The sequence below is a fragment of the Xenopus tropicalis genome, chromosome 2 (genome assembly GCF_000004195.4).
Source record: "Xenopus tropicalis strain Nigerian chromosome 2, UCB_Xtro_10.0, whole genome shotgun sequence".
Taxonomy (NCBI): Eukaryota; Metazoa; Chordata; class Amphibia; order Anura; family Pipidae; genus Xenopus; species Xenopus tropicalis.
The window spans coordinates 23,562,044-23,581,562 of record NC_030678.2 but is presented as its reverse complement, the minus strand read 5'-3'; the positions used below and the strand labels follow the sequence as shown (position 1 = coordinate 23,581,562).

At 37.8% G+C, this 19,519-nt stretch overlaps 1 protein-coding gene across 3 annotated transcripts in view; it reads left to right on the top strand.

Moving 5' to 3' along the window:
- Nucleotides 1–19,519, top strand: part of cadm2 (cell adhesion molecule 2) — a 958,543-nt gene that overhangs the window by 665,718 nt on the left and 273,306 nt on the right.

Genomic DNA, 19,519 nt, shown 5'->3' with positions numbered 1-19,519 from the left:
AAAATTTGCTGCAAATCCATGCCTGGCAAAATATTTTGCCCATCACTAGACTGCACTCACTCTCCCACTGGAATGAATAGTGTGCCATATGTGCAAAATCACTGCTAAATAGTGATGAGTGAATTTGTCTCGCTTCGCCATAAAATTCACGAAGCGGTGAAAAATTTGCAAAACTCGGCAAATGGCATGCTTCAAAAAAAATTTGCTGTGCACGTCAAAAAATTGTTTTTGACACAGGCAACTTTTTCTGGTTGTGCAGTAAATTCTTGCAGCCGTTTCATGGAAAAATCTGCCCATGGAGAAACGCGGCAAATTCGCTGCGAGTCCATGCCTGGCGAAAAATTTTGCTCATCACTATTGGTAAACTATGCACTAAATGTAAGTGGTCATTAACCATGGTAAAAAGGGCAAACCATTGTTCTTTTGTATATCAATAATTTTGGGTCACTGTGATTTTAAAGAAACCCATGACTATACACAGCTCAAGTCATATGTCACTAACTTTACTTCAGAGCTTTTATGTAACCTTAAAATTGAGAAAACACCCAATAATGCCTGGATAATATAAACAAGAACATAAAGTGCATAGTTTAGGGACTGAGCCCCAAAGAATAATTATATACTTTGCACAAATAATTGCTTGTTGTCCAAGATAATGACCAATGTAAACTGTTAGTTCTCATAATTGTAATGAGACTGGAAGAAATACTTTTTGGCATTGTAACTGCCCATATATTCAAGGTGAAATATGTTCTGTTGGGGACGTTTGAGGTAAATAGAACTTGGGTTAAAGATCAAGCAAGAAGCTTCTGGAGATCAGGCAAACTTTAATTTATTTTTGATGCTTTAAGGGGCTTATTTATCAAAGTTCAAATTCAAATTTTCACCATGATTTGAATTTTTTGCACCAAAACAAAATGACAAAACTCAAAATTTATTAAGTACAAAACACTTAGGGGCATATTTATTATGCTGTGTAAAAAACGGCGAGTACATTTGGCACACATCGCCAGGCTTCACGGTGTAAAAATTGTGTAAAAACAGCGTAATTGTTTTACGCGTTTTTTCTTCCACCGGAACTTATGGAAAACAACGGCGTAATATCCGGCGTTCAGATGCCGATCTTTTCCATTTATTTTACACAGCTTTTTACTCAGTTTTTCGGCAAATTCGTTTTACACAGCATAATAAATACGCCCCTAAATGAACTCAAATGTTAAACTTTGGCATCTAAAAGCTCACAAGTTCATATAGACATCAATAGGAGTTGTCCTAGTAAAATGTAAGCAATTTATCAATTTGATTTTTTTTTTCCAAAAATGTTGAGAATTTTTTGACCCATTTAAAAAGATAAATAGAATTTGAGGGTTTTTTCATGGTTCATTTTCATCAAACTTTTTGTATTTATTATATCCAAGGTCAGTTTTTGCGGTAAGTCACCTGTGGCCTCATCTACAAAGGAAGCAGACCCAGGTTCCCCTGCCCATCATGGAGACTGCTCCACTGATTACACCACTGATTTGTTCCTATGTGACCCCACATTGGCCCAGATGCAATCACATTACCACATTTTCACCCCCAAAAGTATTATCACTCCTGCTCAGACAGGAATATGAGCAAAAATCCATGAATAGCAGTGTTTGATTTATGATGCTACCAGCATAGTTAATGTCCTCTATAGAGTCCTCTGACCATCAGCCCAGTAGCCCAGGTTAAAATTGCAATTAAAAAGAGATTCCTTTGTGAAAACAAACAATGCAAATGTATTTAAGAACATTGCACTGATGAGCTCTGGGAAAACAATGCTAAATTGTGATTATTTTGTCGTTAATTCCAGTTTTTTTAAATTTTCAACCAAATCTCTTAATTCTGCAGCAAGGGTATAGCTGTGAGTTTTCTGTGCCTTGCAGCACTAAACGTTCTATGAAATTATTATGAATCTACACATTCATCATAATCTTATTATACTGTACAGAGAGCATAATGAGGATCTCAGTTACTATAGAGGAACCAACCCTGAATAAATTAGCCCACGTACGGTCTATTTATGTGCCCATATGACAGATGCGGAATTTCTTGCCGAGTTGTTTGCATGTCTTAGAACTAAAGAGGAATGTCCCTCATTGTTCAGCTATTTAAACTTGCTCTTACTAACAATGCTATTGTCTGCTGTAATTGGTGCAGGGCTATGAACCCTGCAAAGTTCTATTTTGACAAAATGCCTGAAGATTCACTTTACACTTTCATGTCAGTACTTAAGAAAACTTGTATCCAGGATAAAATGAAAAAACAGCAGCACTCCGGAAATGTTGTAGAAAAAAGTGACTTTACTCAAGTGCACACAGCAACGTTTCGGGCTTAAACCAGCCCTTTATCAAGCCTTGATAAGGCTTTATGCCCGAAACGTTGCTGTGTGCACTTGAGTAAAGTCACTTTTTTCTACAACATTTCCGGAGTGCTGCTGTTTTTTCATTTTATCCTGGATATTATTTTACCCTGGCTGAGGGTTCAGCTTGCACCTGGGGCTACAACTAGCCGGTTTGTCCATTGTGTAGCACACCTTAATCAATTTGTTAAGAAAACTTGTATATTTCCCAAAATCTATTTTATGCTGGGGAAACACAATAAGAAATGATGCACCTCTATACTAGGTAAAATAAATTTTGTTTTAGTGACTTTACGCAACACATAACCCTTTTCAGTAGGGAAACAGGTGAAAAGTTAGGAAGCTAGGAAATAGCACTAAACCGCAAGGAAAATGACATGGGAAGTGTCTTCTTTGTGCAACCAGCATTCTACTGTCCAGTACATTGAGATTATTGCATTATGACTAAATTCCAAACAAGATTTAGCTTTAAATTGGACAGCGTATGGCTATAGAAACATGTCTGCCATGACTCGGGCTGTTGCTAAGAGATTTAACGAGCGCTGAAGGGCTGAGCACTGTGTAAATTGGCCAGTGCTGGACACATGCCAAGTGATATATCTCTAAGAAACGTTTTTTCCAACCTCTGTCCCTAGGGCCCACCTTGGAGAGTATCCCCTTCTGCAAAACACCAACAATAAAATATTTTTAGAATTAGAAATAGAATTTTAAAAAAAATGGCATTTATAGCATAATGCTGTCACAAGGTGTATGGTTAAAATTGGCTCTTCTGTTTTCTCTTAGTTTTTTTAATCAATATTTATTGCATAACACTTCATGAGAGAAACCATGAACTCTCGCTCTAACCCACCAGTAACGTTGACCAGATGCTGTTCAGACTAACCTACACCCTGGAGCTGACCAGCTGCAACAAACAATATTCAGCCATTATTTGCATACACAAATGATAGAAAAAAATTATCCAGAATGCTCAGGACCAAGCTTATTCCGGATAAGGGGGTCTCTCCATAATTTAGATATCCATACCTTAAGTCTTCTAAAAAAAACAATAAAACATGAATTAAACCCAATAGAATTGTTTTGCCCCCAATAAGGAGTAATTGTATCTTAGTTGGGATCAAGTACAGGTACTGTTTTATTATTACAGAGAAAGGGGAATCATTTAACCATTAAATAAACCCAATAGGGCTGTTCTGCCCCCAATAAGGGGTAATTATATCTTAGTTGGGATCAAGTACAGGTACTGTTTTATTATTACAGAGAAAAGGGAATCATTTTTTTTTTTTTACATAGTTACATAGGGTTGAAAAAAGACCATTGTCCATCAAGTTCAACCCATCCGAGTAAACCCAGCACACAACCTATACTAACCAATCTATACACTCACATACATAAACTATATATATAAAACCAGTAATACTAACTGTAGATATTAGTATCACAATAGCCTTGGATATTCTGCTTGTTCAAGAACTTATCCAGGCCCCTCTTAAAGGCATTAACAGAGTCTGCCATTACCACATCACTAGGAAGGGAATTCCACAACCTCACTGCCCTCACCGTAAAAAACCACCTACGCTGCTTCAAATGGAAGCTCCGTTCCTCTAATCTATAGGGGTGACCTCTGGTGCGTTGATTGTTTTTATGGGAAAAAAGTACATCCCCCAACTGCCTATAATCCCCTCTAATGTACTTGTACAGAGTAATCATGTCCCCTCGCAAGCGCCTCTTTTCCAGAGAAAACAACCCCAACCTCGACAGTCTCACCTCATAGTTTAAATCTTCCATCCCCTTTACCAGTTTAGTTGCAGTCTCTGCACTCTCTCCAGCTCATTAATATCCCTCTTAAGGACTGGAGCCCAAAACTGCACTGCATACTCAAGGTGAGGCCTTACCAGGGACCTATAAAGAGGCAAAAATATGTTCTCATCCCTTGAGTCAATGCCCTTTTTTATACAAGACAGCACTTTATTTGCTGTAGTAGCCACAGAATGACACTGCCTGGAATTAGACAACTTGTGATCTACAAAAACCCCTAGATCCTTCTCCATTAAGGATGCCCCCAACACACTACCATTCAGTAGATAGTTTGCGTTTATATTATTCCTACCAAAGTGCATAACTTTGCACTTGTCAACATTGAACCTCATTTTCCAGTTTGCTGCCCAGTTTTCCAATTTTGTCAAATCGCTCTGCAAAGCGGCAGCATCCTGCATGGAACTTATAGTTTTGCACAATTTAGTGTCATCAGCAAAAATAGAAACAGTACTCTCTATGCCCTCCTCCAGGTCATTAATAAACAAGTTAAAAAGCAAAGGACCAAGGACTGACCCCTGCGGTACTCCACTAACCACACTGGTCCAATTAGAAAATGTTCCATTTACCACCACTCTTTGTACTCTATCCTTCAACCATTAAATAAACCCAATAGGGCTGTTCTGCCCCCAATAAGGGGTAATTATATCTTAGTTGGGATCAAGTACAGGTACTGTTTTATTATTACAGAGAAAAGGGAATCATTTAACCATTAAATAAACCCAATAGGGCTGTTCTGCCCCCAATAAGGGGTAATTATATCTTAGTTGGGATCAAGTACAGGTACTGTTTTATTATTACAGAGAAAAGGGAATCATTTAACCATTAAATAAACCCAATAGGACTGTTCTGCCCCCAATAAGGGGTAATTATATCTCAGTTGGGATCAAGTACAGGTACTGTTTTATTATTACAGAGAAAAGGGAATCATTTAACCATTAAATAAACCCAATAGGGCTGTTCTGCCCCCAATAAGGGGTAATTATATCTTAGTTGGGATCAAGTACATGTACTGTTTTATTATTACAGAGAAAAGGGAATCATTTAACCATTAAATAAACCCAATAGGGCTGTTCTGCCCCCAATAAGGGGTAATTATATCTTAGTTGGGATTAATTACAAGGTACTGTTTTATTATTACAGAGAAAAAGGAAATCAGTTTTAAAATTAGGAATCATTTGATTAAAATGGAATCTATGGGAGACAGGCTTTCTGTAATTCGGAGCTTTCTGGATAATGGGTTTCCGGATAACGGATCCCATACCTGTACTAAAATTCAGCCAATTTTTTTAAAATGGTGATGTTATTATAATCAAAATATATTCGATCACGTGCCATCATATACAGTATATATAGGTATAGGACCTGTTTTCCATAATGCTCGGGACCTAGAGTATTCCAGATAAGGAGTCTTTCCGTAATTTGTATCTCCAAAAAAAACCCAATAAAACATTATTTAAACCAGGGGTCTCAAACTCGCGGCCCGCGGGCCACTTGCGGCCCTCGGTACAGTATTTTGTGGCCCGCACCAACGCCTTCTTAAAAGCAATGAATGGATCGCGATTTTTATTGCGATTCAAGGGATAATGCAAGGCACGGCGGGCGGGAGCTGCTGATTGCGGAAATGACGTTATGCCATCATAACAGTTATTATGGGAAGACGTTCTGTGTGCACAATTAGCTGCTAAGGAGCTAATTGTGCACACAGAACGTCTTCCCATAATAACTGTTATGATGACATAACGTCATTTCCGCAATCAGCAGCTCCCGCCCGCCGTGCCTTGCATTATTCCTTGAAAGCCAATTTTTTGTGAAATCCCTTATGCGGCCCAGCCTCATCCTGACTTTGCCTCCTGCGGCCCCCAGGTAAATTGAGTTTGAGCCCCCTGATTTAAACCCAATAGGATTGTTTTGCATTCAATAAGGATTATTTATATCTAAGTTGGGATTAATTACAAAGTACTGTTTTATTACTACAGAGAAAAAGGTTTTAAAATTCTGAATTATTTGATTAAAATGGAGTCTATGGGAGATGGGCTTACCGTAATTCAGAGCTTTCTGGATAATGGGTTTCCGGATAAGGGATCCCATACCTGTATATATATATATATATATATAAATGTAGTTTCAGACCAGCACACCCTAATTAAAATGTAATATCTTTATTGTGAGCACATCACACAAAAATCTGACGTTGGTCCTCATTAGGACTATTATATAAATATATAGCTCAAAAGGGCATTTCTCAGATTTGTATTTTTAATTACTGTGAAGAATTTTTTGCTCGAGATCGTCTAACGAGGTATGCAGCAGAAAAAAAAAATCCAGTTTCAGTACTAACCACTGTTATTCCCATTCTTTGAAACATTTATCTACACATTCTGCAACGATGGAAATTATTTTTAGTTAAGGTAGTTAAGGGGAGAAATCATTTATCTGAAATATTTCTAGTATCATTTTCTGTTCTTGCCAAAATTATCATGATAAATGATCTAATATTCTATGTAATTACTATGTAGCATGATTATTCAGAAGATAGATGAAATAATCATTTTTTTAAATCGAGGATTGTTAGGGTATATCATTAAAGGGTAACACAGCAAAATAACATTTTATCATCATTTATGGATTAAAAGAACAGCAAGCCAATTTAACATTGAATCGTACAATGGCTGTTTATCTTAACTGACAAAACTTATAAAATTATACAAATATTCCACCCTACCTGATAAGTAGCTCAATAAACAGTTTGTTTAGCGTGTGGGTACTGGAGTACAAACATAACAACAATGAAAACGGCAGAACAGTTTCAGTAGATTTGCTAATTAGAAGAAGAACTTCTTTCTGCATAATCTTATAAATTAAATACATTTCTTACAGTTTAATAGAATAACTATTTTGCCAATGGCATTCAATTAACAGACCCACAAAGCAGCTCAAAGCTAATCAAAATTCAACTTCTTAAGGATATAGTGGTCATTTATGACCCTGGGCAGGAACACTTAGGGGCACATTTACTAACCCACGAACGGGCCGAATGCGTCCGATTGCGTTTTTTTCGTAATGATCAGTAATTTTGCGATTTTTTTCGGCGTCTTTACGATTTTTGCGTAAAAACGCGAGTTTTTCGGCGTCTTTACGATTTTTGCGTAAAAACGCGAGTTTTTCGGCGTCTTTACGAAAGTTGCGCAAAGTCGCGATTTTTTCGTAGCGTTAAAACTTGCGTGAAACGTCGCGCCTTTTAAGTTTTAACGCTACGAAAAAGGCGCGACTTTGCGCGCAAGTGTTAACGCTATGCAAAAATCGTAAAGACGCCTAAAAAATCGCAAAAAATACGAAAAAGTCGCAAAATGTTCGTTTCCAATCGGAATTTTTCCAATTCGAGTCTTAGTAAATCAGCCCCTAAGGGGTGCAGCAGCATGCCCCCCAGGGCTAAGTTGGGGAGCACTTCTACCTCCTCAGTCTGCTGAGTGAAAAGAGCAACATCAAGGGGCCTGATGCAGCCTGCTTCATAACATGCACCTCTGGGTGGGTAGGGAATAGGGGCACATAGGTGTACCCCCATCCACTCAGAGGCATAAGGTACAGAATGGAATATGGCACAGCAGACATTGGGGCCCTGTCCTTATTGCCTGCTTGTCCACTCTTCACTAGTCAGTGTACTGTCAGAGGGAAGGTAATCACAGGTATCTGCAATTTCAAAGAGATTGCATCTTTTTTTGCACTTTTGCGTGGGGCATTGTAAATGAGCCCTTATATTTCCACCTCTGACCTCTTCACTGTACTAGTATGAAGGGTGAGAGTGATCATAGGTAGCCTGGGGATCTGTTGCTTTATCACTGGTGGTACCCTTAGGGGCTGTCCAAACGCCAAATTTTATGCTGTTATTTGACCTAAGTTCCAGTGGAAGAAAAACCGTGTAAAAAAATTTCCCCGATGTTACCCAACTTTTTACACAGCAAAGCCTGGTGATGTGTGGCGAATTTTCTCGCTGATTTTTACACAGCATAATAAATATGCCCTTTAGAATCAGAGACACCATTGTTTATTTAATAGGACTACAAGCCCAGGGTATGGGTGTGGAGGGTTAGGTTAGGTTTTGAGTCTTCATTTTACATTAGGAAGGGTTAGTGCATGGACCATCTGGTTATTGACCTCTTTCATGCTTTTCAGTAGTTTGATCTTTTACACATGATTGATCATGGCTACTCTTCTTTACAAGGTTTTTTTTTTTTAGAGAGACCCCACTCAATAGTACTCAGGTAGAAATGGAGGTCATAACATTTAGGGACTGATTTACTAATCCACGAATCCGAATCCGAATGAGAAAAATTTGGATTGGAAAACGAACATTTTGCGACTTTTTCGTATTTTTTGCGATTTTTTCGTCGCCGTTTCGACTTTCCCGTAAATTATCGCAACTTTTTTGTAACTGGTACGACTTGCGCATAGGCATTACAAATTTCGTGAATTGTCATGACTTTTTCATTGGCATTATGACTTTTGCGAATTGTCTCGAATTGAGAGCTCGAAAAAGTCGCGACAATTCGCGAAAAAGTCACAAAGTACCGATCATTCCGAAAAAAAAACGCATTCGGATGCTTTTCGGACGTTCGTGGATTAGTAAATGTGCCCCTTAGTGTGTTTGTTATGGATAACATTTGTTTATAAATGTTTTTTTTTAAAAGTACAGACTCATAGGATCTGTACGGGTTTTTTTGTATGTTTATCTAAAAAAAAAAAAACTTAGGGTTTTGTATGCATGGCAACCAAAGAACCCTGCCCCATTTCCAATGTATACAATAAGGGAATATACACAAATACACAAAAATCCCTTATCCAACCTCAAGTCACATGTATAGACAGGGTCAGACCGGGTGGGCCCACAGACCCAGACCTGATCCCTGTTGTCGCTTCCCCTGCCCGCCGATGTCCTCCCCTAATGAATTTCACTTACACACGCTCAGGGGAGGACGTTGGGCAGGTGGCAGGGGCCCATGCAGGGGGTTAGGGGGGCATGTTGGGGGCTCCGGCAGGGGACGCAGCTGGCAGAGGCACATTGATGGGTGCGGGGACCCTGGGGCGGCGGCCTGGTGGGCCCTGCACCCCCAGTCCGACCCTGTGGATAGATAGAGTATTAAGGACCATACATGATAAGGTTACCATTCCATTATTCCACTATTATTCCATTATTATAGTGGCAAAAGAAGTGGATTGGCAGATAAAATGATTTGACTTACCCAGTTAATGACCCAAACTCACAAAGCTTTATTTTGTACAATTTCACAGTATGTCAAACTTTACAGTTAACTTCTAAAATTCAAAAGAACAATGTTATAGACCCCTTACACTCAGTTAAAAACATTTTTATGTAGGGTTTAGGACATGAACTGTGTTGTGTATCTTGTACAGACATCATGGATTTATTGAGCAACGGGCACACGCTACTCATGTCCCTCATCTTGTGGGTCTACATATTGTTCTTGTTAAAGTAAAAGGCTAATACACAATCAAGCTTTTTCTATCTTTTGCTATAAGAGCACTTCTGATTAGGGATATCTCCTTCATGTGTTCCTCTTTCACAGTGTGCCCTTATGAAACTTACTTACTCCACCAGCAGGATAAAGGAAGAAAGAGACAGGTCTTCCTTGTAGAAGGCCTGCCAGTGAGACACTAGACAATCCAAACTTCATTTAGTGCGTTATTAATATAATTAATGTCACAGTTTGACCAATGATAGAAGCAAATCATATTTTGTATATGCCCTGCAGTGCTCTGCCCATGGTGGTAAGAATATGGGAATAAAATTTCAAGCCTGTTGTGGGTCAGAGAGAAAAGCTGGGCAATGAGGTTAGACATCAATATATGCATGCAAAACAGGAGTTTTAGGGGCTTTATACATTTTCATGGTGGGCCCTTTAGCCTCTAGTTATTTACATTCCAAACTCTATAAGAAAAACTTATCCTCATTTTCACCTACAAAATATAGCTTAAAAAGTAAATGGTAAAAAACACAAGTTGTTCATAACTTCTTCAAAAGTAGGCCAGGGATATGCAATAATAGAGACGTGTTTGGCTTCAGTTACAGAGTGACATTTGATGTCAGGTTTGTTCCATAAATATGCCATGATTTCATTTATTCAGCAAAGCAAACCATTTCCTAAAGCCATCTATCAAATACCCATTTTAACATTCAGACCATACTTTTCCCCAGAGAGTTGGTTTGGTTATAGTTTCCAGAAACTCTAATCTTCACTCCTTAACTAACTAACATGGCAATTTAAAAAATTGGGTATAAGTAAGCAGTTGTTACATAAGGTAGCATATTCTAACTCTGTCCGGATCTAACTGTGCAGGAAAACCACTATAGCAATCATAGCTGTTTGCCCTAGAGATACTAAATTGCCCCATACAACTTACACACTTTTGGGTAGTGGATCAAATCAAAGGTCAAGATTGCACTTGACATATTTTATTCTAACACCTCCCTCAAGCTGGGTTCCTTTTGCTATTTTCACCAATAGGCACCAAATGAATCACAGGTAAACACTAGTGGTGAAATTACTTTTGAAATTTTGTGAAACCATGGAAAAATTTGTGGTATGTATGTATAACTTTATTTATAAAGTCGCATGTGGTATGAGACACAGTAGGAAGGAGGTCCCTGCCCCGTGGTATAAAAGGGTATAAGTTGTCCTGCTTTGTTAAAGAAACTCCTTTCCACTATCATAACTGCTTCTTAGGGGGAGGGCTCCAGAACAATTGGTTGATATGGATGCCAAGGCATGGATAATAAAATCTGCATTTTTTTCCTGGTAAAACAGGCAAAATGTGACCAAACTATTCATTCACCCATAGCAAAGACTACAAGCACTATTAATGTTGTATACGCTGGCATGCTTGCAACCATGCAATGGCTAGGGTTGCCACCTTTTAAGAATGAACGTACTGGCTAGCTGGGGTGGTGGTGACAAAAGGTGCAGTGGGTCATCTAGGAAGGGCAGGGTTATTATGAAAGGGGGAATATATGGAGAAAAAGGAAGAGGAAGGGTGCATTCTGGGTAGATCTGGGGCTTATGGGGGGACCAGGGGCTGAACTCCAGGGTATTACAATTGTTCCAGTAACTTCATGGCTGGTAAATTTGTAATATCAGTCCAAACCTTGGGCTACAACTACAATCAGCATGGAATGATGAGTAAAACATTACATTGTAAGTAAAAACAACAAACAAACAAAAAAAACCCATAACATGCGACAGTTTAGCAATGTTTTAGAAAATATCCCTCTTTTCTGATAATGAATCCAACCCCTCAGTCATGTCTGTCCTTCCTTTCCCTCCATGATTGTCATATTATTTAGATCATAATTTCCCTTTGCATCTATTTGGGCACACTGTAGCCCCTCAATGTAGCATGACTAAAGTTGGTACTGTGCCTTTTACAACTGAAGGACTATATACTGCCCATGCAGAAATGTGATTAGAATTTTCTTTATGAAATCTTTAACTGGTTAATCTGTTCCTACAAATCAAGTGATTAAGCCCAGATATTTCTACTGTATGTGAATATGGCCCTTTACACAGTTTGCATGGTTTTGTGACAATTTTATGAGACAAGTATTTGTGAATAATTGATAGTTTCATTGTATAAAGATCTAAGACCGGAACTTTGGGGGGATGGAAGCACTGATTTTGCATTACTGTTACTGAAATATTGCCTTGTACCTTAATAAGAAGGGAAATATTAAGAGGATCCCAGTCTTAATGTTTAATTAAAATTGTCGGGAAGGACAAGATTGTGCTTACTTTGCTTGTATACTGTGCCCTTTGTTTGCCCGCAGGATGTAGCAGAGTTATGTGATCTCTGCTCGATTTCAATGTTTCTAGGTCAGGAGCATGAATAAGTACCTGCTTGTTACAATAAATTCTATTGGCCTCCCATAGCTTTGGCAACATAATTCCATGGCTGCCACAGGGAACACTGCAAGGCTTTTACATTCAGTAATATCCATCTCTTTCATTCTTCCCAATGCTGAACATTTTCTGCATTAATATATGTTAAATTGTGTATATTGTTAGCATATAAATAATGAAATTTTTTTGTTTTTATTTTGAGTTCAGCGGGATATTTTTGTTCTGAATTCCAGCTCAAAAGCTTGATATAATCGACATGCTATTTTGATAATGCTCTCTGTAGTCTAAGTAATGAGAAATGCTGTACATTATTGTTCTTTATTCCTTTGTAAATAAACAATGGCACAACATAAAAAACTTGTCATTTACCCATCTCGCTATGTTTTCCTCAAGATTGAAATTCAAAATGATTTTTAATTGCTAAAAGCGCTTCTAAAATGACTTACACATTTGCGAGAACAATGAGTCAATATTTACTCACTTCCATATTTATTTGTTATATTTTATTCATTAATTTATTCTGATCGACTAACTGAGGAATGATTTCCTTCCAAGTGTTGGGTACGTGCCATTTAAATAAACATTCTTGTTTTTGCTATACATGTCGCACTGTCTAGGGCAGTGTTTCTTAAATGGCGAGGCCAGCATAACCTGTCAGACTCACTTCCAATATTGAGAAGACCCATACATGGCAGCAGCCGCTGCTACTTCTTCATAGATGTTCTAGCCTTTTCTTTTTCTGCATTAAAATGACAGCTGGAAACATTTTCCTTTTTTTTTCCAATATAGAACTTTGCATTCCAGATGTCCTGGCTTTTTCTATAGACTAAGTTTGAAATTGTGAGGTTTGTAGACATCTGGAGGTCAAATTGTCATTTCAGTTGGAGCATTTCAATTGGGGTGCCTATGATAAATATGGAATGCCTCAGTGGAAAAAAAAGTTGAGAGGTGCTGGTTATTTGCCCATGTGTATTTTCAGTAATAAAGGGAAAGTTCTGCTCACCACTAAACAGTTTTAAACCATTGGTGGGGGTGAAATGTGGGTGTGACGACTAGTGATGCATCGAAGTCAATAGGGGTTTTTCGAGGCTACCACACAACTTTTTTTACAGGCACAAGTTTTTATTATTATTATCATTATTATTATTATTTTTCACTCCAAGTGCATTAAAGTCAATAGGTATTTTTTGCAGTGTTTATTTAATGTTTTATTAGCAATTTTTTTTTCTTTTCTGCCACAGTTTCACAAAAAAAAGTTTGGATTCACACAAAAAATTTGGCAATGGCAAAATGCAGAATTTTCCTGTGAATCCATGCCTGGCGAAAAAATTTGCTCATCAAATGAATAATGTTTTTTTTATCAACCTAAACATATGCCTCAGATACAGCATTATCTCATATCCAAGGCCCAAATCTCAGCAGGTTTCTTCTCCTCTATTTGCAGACTGTAGCTAATTTTCTCTTTTCTCTATGGGGCACATTTACTAAGACACGAATCTGAACCGAATTGGAAAAATTCCGATTTGAAAACGAACATTTTGCGACTTTTTCGTATTTTTTGCAATTTTTTCGGCGTCTTTACGACTTTTCGGAAATTGTCGCGACTTTTTTGTTACCAATACGATTTGCGCGAAAAAACGCAAGTTTTTCGTAGCCATTCCAAAAGTTGGGCAAAATCTGGCGATTTTTTCGTAGCGTTAAAACTTGCGCGAAAAGTTGCGCCTTTTTAGTAGCGTTAAAACTTAAAAGGTGCGACTTTTTTCCGAAAAAATCGCAAAATACCGATCATTACGAAAAAAACGCAATCGGACGCATTCGGCCCGTTCGTGGGTTAGTAAATGTGCCCCTATATGTCACTCTCATCCAACCACCATGTATCTGTCACTGCTCTTTTCATGATTCCATTGGTCATTTTTGTTTTTTAACCCTCTCTCCCATCCCCATATATGCCTGTCACAGCTCCTTCTGTTTCTGCCCCTATGCCAGTGTCTGTCTCCTTCCCTCATGTAATGCCGGTCATAACAGGTTTTTCACCCACTCACTGCCCAGTGCCCTCACTGGGGTTATTTCCCAGGGCTGCCATCAAGGAGGAGAGAGAGTACTGTTGTGCTGGGTCCGGTAAAATCTTCTGTAAGGTGGCCCATTCACATTGCGTCAGTTACACAAATTGCGTAAGTTATGTATAAAGTTACATGAAAACGTACGCAATTTACATAACTTCCACAAAAATTGATTGGATACTTAAGTGACTTGCCTAGAACCTTACGGAACTTGCATATCAAGCAAAAGACAACACAGAGAAACTTGGCAGTGTTAATTAGCACATTAATCAATGGAACCCTGTATATGAACTACTTATTATAGAGTAACAACAGATGTTTGGTTCTGCTCGCTTGTGTTCATGGGGGCCACGTAGAAATAACTTGTATGGAACTCCAAAGTTTCTGATGGCGGCCTTGGTGTATCTGATATATTAGGAAAATCTACTACTTCTTTATACATTTTTAACAAGGACTAAGTTTGATTGCTGTCAAGGTTTATCATTTTAGTAAGATATATCTTCTTATGATTTTGTAGCTGCAGGGGTCTAATGCAGCTCTTGATGGACCCCAGTGTGTAGACCAGGAGAACTTACTATGGAGAATTAACAGTATACACTTTGAAGCTCAGAGGGCCAGCAATGTACTAGGTGTGGATTCATTTTAATTTACAATTTTGCAAAAAAAAAAAAAAAAAAAAAAAGATATGCTTTTAAAGCTACACTTGCAGCTTTCATCCTGGTTTGCTGTTAAGGTGGAAATACGATTAGTTAGAGCTCCTATCAGCTCAGGTCAGACACCCTGTCAATAAGAATGTATGGATAATCACCTTCAAAGACTTTCCATGAAGTTATCACTAACAGAAGATTTCAGTGCTCTATGAAGCCTAATGGTGTATTTTAACACATCACTATTTATTAGCACTTGGCAGATGCACAGCATGTAGTTCTATAACATCCAAGGATTTATTTTATGATGTGCCTACATTGATGATAAGGAAAATTATATGGTATTTTATATGATAATGTGTTTCTTTATCTGTTTGCTTACCGTATTTAGTATTTAGCTTAAAACAGTGGTAAGTGGTAATGCAAATAACACAGAAGTGACAAAGTTTGCCCAGTTGTAGTGATAAGTGAATGTCTTTGCCAGGCGTGGATTCTCTATGAAATTACGCATTTGACCATAGGCAATTTTTTTTGCTAAACTGCTGCATAAATTCACAGTGCTGAAAATTACGGTGGCGGTCGCGGCAAAAAAAAATTTGTGCACGTCATGCAGTTGCCGCATTTTACAATTTATTAGCCATTTTGCAAATTTGTCATCGGTTTCGTAAATTGTTTGGCTAAGCGAAACGGGACACATTCGCTCATCACTACCCAGGTGCAGTAACCCATAACAAGATGAGCGGTAAATGTGAGCGGTAAATTCTACTTGCTGGTTGGTTGCTGCATGTGACCAAACCTATAGTAAGCATTTTACTTTTTATTACATAACCCCAAAAGATTTAAAGCAAATGTAAGCAAATTAGCACTATGGGTTTGATTTGACACAGACTTGTCTACCTTACCTGATTTATTGGAAAACTCCCCTATAAATACCACAGCTGGTAGCAAGCACTCGTATTGGTAACATGGCCTGTGTGAAACAGTGACTGGGTGGTTTAATGGGGTTGTAAACAGATTTGTTCTTACATAGTCATGCAAGAATGCTTGTAATACAGGTATGGCATCCCTTATCCGGAAACCCATTATCCAGAAAGCTCCAAATTACGGAAAGCCTGTCCCATAGACTCCATTTTAATCAAATAATTCAGAATTTTAAAACGGATTTCCTTTTTCTCTGTAATAATAAAACAGTACCTTGTACTTGATCTCAACTAAGATATAATTACCCCTTATTGGGGGCAGAACAGCCCTATTGGGTTTATTTCATGGTTAAATGATTCCCTTTTCTCTGTAATAATAAAACAGTACCTGTACTTGATCCCAACTAAGATATAATTACCCCTTATTGGGGGCAGAACAGCCCTATTGGGTTTATTTAATGGTTAAATGATTCCCTTTTCTCTGTAATAATAAAACAGTACCTGTACTTGATCCCAACTAAGATATAATTACCCCTTATTGGGGGCAGAACAGTCCTATTGGGTTTATTTAATGGTTAAATGATTCCCTTTTCTCTGTAATAATAAAACAGTACCTGTACTTGATCCCAACTAAGATATAATTACCCCTTATTGGGGGCAGAACAGCCCTATTGGGTTTATTTCATGGTTAAATGATTCCCTTTTCTCTGTAATAATAAAACAGTACCTGTACTTGATCCCAACTAAGATATAATTACCCCTTATTGGGGGCAGAACAGTCCTGTTGGGTTTATTTAATTCTTATTGGATACAAAACAATCGAATTGGGTTTAACTAATGTTTTACTGATTTTTTAGTAGACTTAAGGTATGGAGATCCAAATTATGGAAAGAGTCAGACAATTAAAACTGTCAGGGACAGTTTCTAACAGAGCTTGAAATCATTTGTTTTGCTATAAACGCTCAGTAGAACATACTGGTTTGAGTTATTTTTTGGAGGGAACCATATTTACAGTAGTTGTATATTTGTGTTTATTTTTGTGACTGGGAGCAGCCATGCTTGTTTTTACAAGGTAACCAAATTCATTAGTGATGAGCGATTTTTTTCGGCAGGCATGGAATCGCAGCAAATGTCCTCATTCTGCCATTGGCAAATTGTGTTTGTGAAACTTCCACTAAATTATGTTGCGAAAATTCGCACTCTCACCAAAAAAAGACACGGACACGTCAAAATAGGCGCGATCGTGTCTAAATAGGCTCGGTCACGTCAAAAAAGGCGCCGTTGCATCAGAAAAAGGGGTGGTCGTGTCAAAATATGAGGAGTCACGTAAAAAAAGGTACACGCGTAAAAAAATATTAGTGCGCGACACCCTTGTTTTTCAAATTTTTCTCTGTTTCCCAAATTGTTCCTTAAGTTTACTTATTTTTCGCTCATCACTGCCACCATTGCCCTATGGGTGCTCAAGGTGCAGAACAAAGTGCTGTCTTGTTCAAAGCATCCTGCACATCTCCCCCAGTGGTATTGCTGCCTGAATAACCTAACTTGCATAGGACTAGGTTGCACAGTAATTCTGGAAGGACACAGGGCTGTACCTTCTGATACAGACCTTAAATTAGTGTACAGAGTAATAAGGTATGGTGTTCTGCACCCTGTTCTGTATTCAATAAATTACCCCTTACTGGCTCAATTAATAGTGCTGTCCCACTCACTAGATTAGCAGTAACTACTGGTTATGCAACTTCACTCAAGATTTTTTTACCCAGAATGCCAAAATGTTACCTATTGTGTGCTATTTTTGTAAATGTGTTGATATACAAACTTGACATTCAAATATCTCTCCGGCTCGGATTTGCAATAAAGACTTACTAGACTGAATTTCTACTCAGGATAATTAGTTTCAGCAACCGAATGTCAGAAACCAGTCTTGCAATGATGAAAACTAGCAAGGTTTGTAAGAACTGCCTGCCTGCATGTACATCTGCGCCTTTATAGTCCCCAAGCTTTTTATCAAGAGCTGCGTGATAGACACTCAGCATTTGCCTAACTCCATGCACAGTCCCAAAATGCTTTGGGTTTATTGATTTCAGCACAAGTCTTGCAAATTTTGCATTTTCTGTATATATTTATTATTTGCTATTTGAGAACCTTGCTCCCTGAATAAAATTTATTACTGGATCTAGAATATGATCCCAGACTTGATTTATAAGGTATGTTATTTTATGCTTATCAAATCAATATTTTTGTTTTGTATTTTTTGAAATTTTTCCCATGGCAACAACATAATACATGCAAGATACAAAATAATGCAATTTAAGCATCATTTATAAAAGCCATAATGGCATTCTTCCAGGTGTCTAAATAGATTACATTATTTGAAAAAAAAAAAAGATATTGTGTGCAGTACGCAGTAATAAAACGAAGAAAATAGCTTTTAATCTTCCGTAGAGGAGTGAGAAATCCTAACACATATTTGTGACACTGCCTTGGCTCTAGTGATCATATGAAATAAGAAGAACTGTTGTCCCCATCATTCCATACCTTCATGACAGAAAACGGTCTCTGATAATGTGCTCGTGGTCCCATTTTTCTTCTTTGTTCCACTGACTGAACAAGGCATTACAAGGTCATGAGAAGGGTAAGCGCTGCTGAAATAAATTGAAACAATGTGAGAGAAGTTATCCTTTCCCCAATCAATTCTTACAATTTAAGTGACATAGTAGAAAACAAACAGAGTACAATATAAGTAAAAAATGTTATAAAAATAGTACGGACAAGCTTAATTCAAAATGGCTATAGCTGCAAAATGCAATATAATATATCACAAGAGGAAAATTGATATACAGAATAAAGGTTGGGGGTATTTCAATCCAATCACTCAACCAATCACCAACCAACAGATGGGGAATCTCAGTTCTCCCCCTTCAAATGACAATAGTCCAAAACATAATGCACCCTGGATTTTTTTGTATAAAAAAAATGTTTTTTGTATGAAAAATTGTTTTGTCCTGAGGAAGACGCCCCTCTGTGGTGTCGAAACACAAAAGAGAATGTTTAAAAATTTTTGATACAAAAAATCCAGAGTGCATCAGACTATGTTTTGAACTAACTAAAAAATTCATACAAACTCATTTCCACAAAAGTCTAACATTAGTGATGGGTGAAATAATTCGCCAGGCATGGACTCATAGTGAATTTCCGTGTTTTGGCGGATTTTTTTGCGAAATGGGCGCCAAAATTCGAAGCTGAAAAATTTGCCGCTTGTAAAAGAATTGTCTCCCGCATCAACAAAATTGTTGACTGCGTCAAAAAAAATATTTTTTAGCACTAAAAAATCTGAATTAAAAAAAAAAAATCCAACCATTAGTTTCTGGCCCAGTAATGCCTGGACAAACTCAGTCCTGTTGATGATTTGAGGAGAATGAATTTTATTTTTTTGCCCACCATATAATTAAGTTGTTGCAAAAACTTCATCCAAAATGTAATAAAGGAAAAATGTGGCCATGCTAAGGAGTGATAGGAAAATAATTTTGTTTTTTGTAGGGTTCATTTGCGTGTATTAGTTTTTTTCGATGATGCATAGTGGAGAAACAGTAGTTTTCTAGCCCAACTTCCCTAGAAAAGAACGAAAGTGGTGTGATCTTGGAGTCATATAGAAAGTAAGCAAGTAGTTCAGGGAAACCTCATTATTTTTAGCCAAATCCTTAGTTTGACTTTACTGGCCCTTTAAATCCATATTTCTCTTGTGACAAGTCAGAAGGGCTCGCCTTGTGTCAGTTGC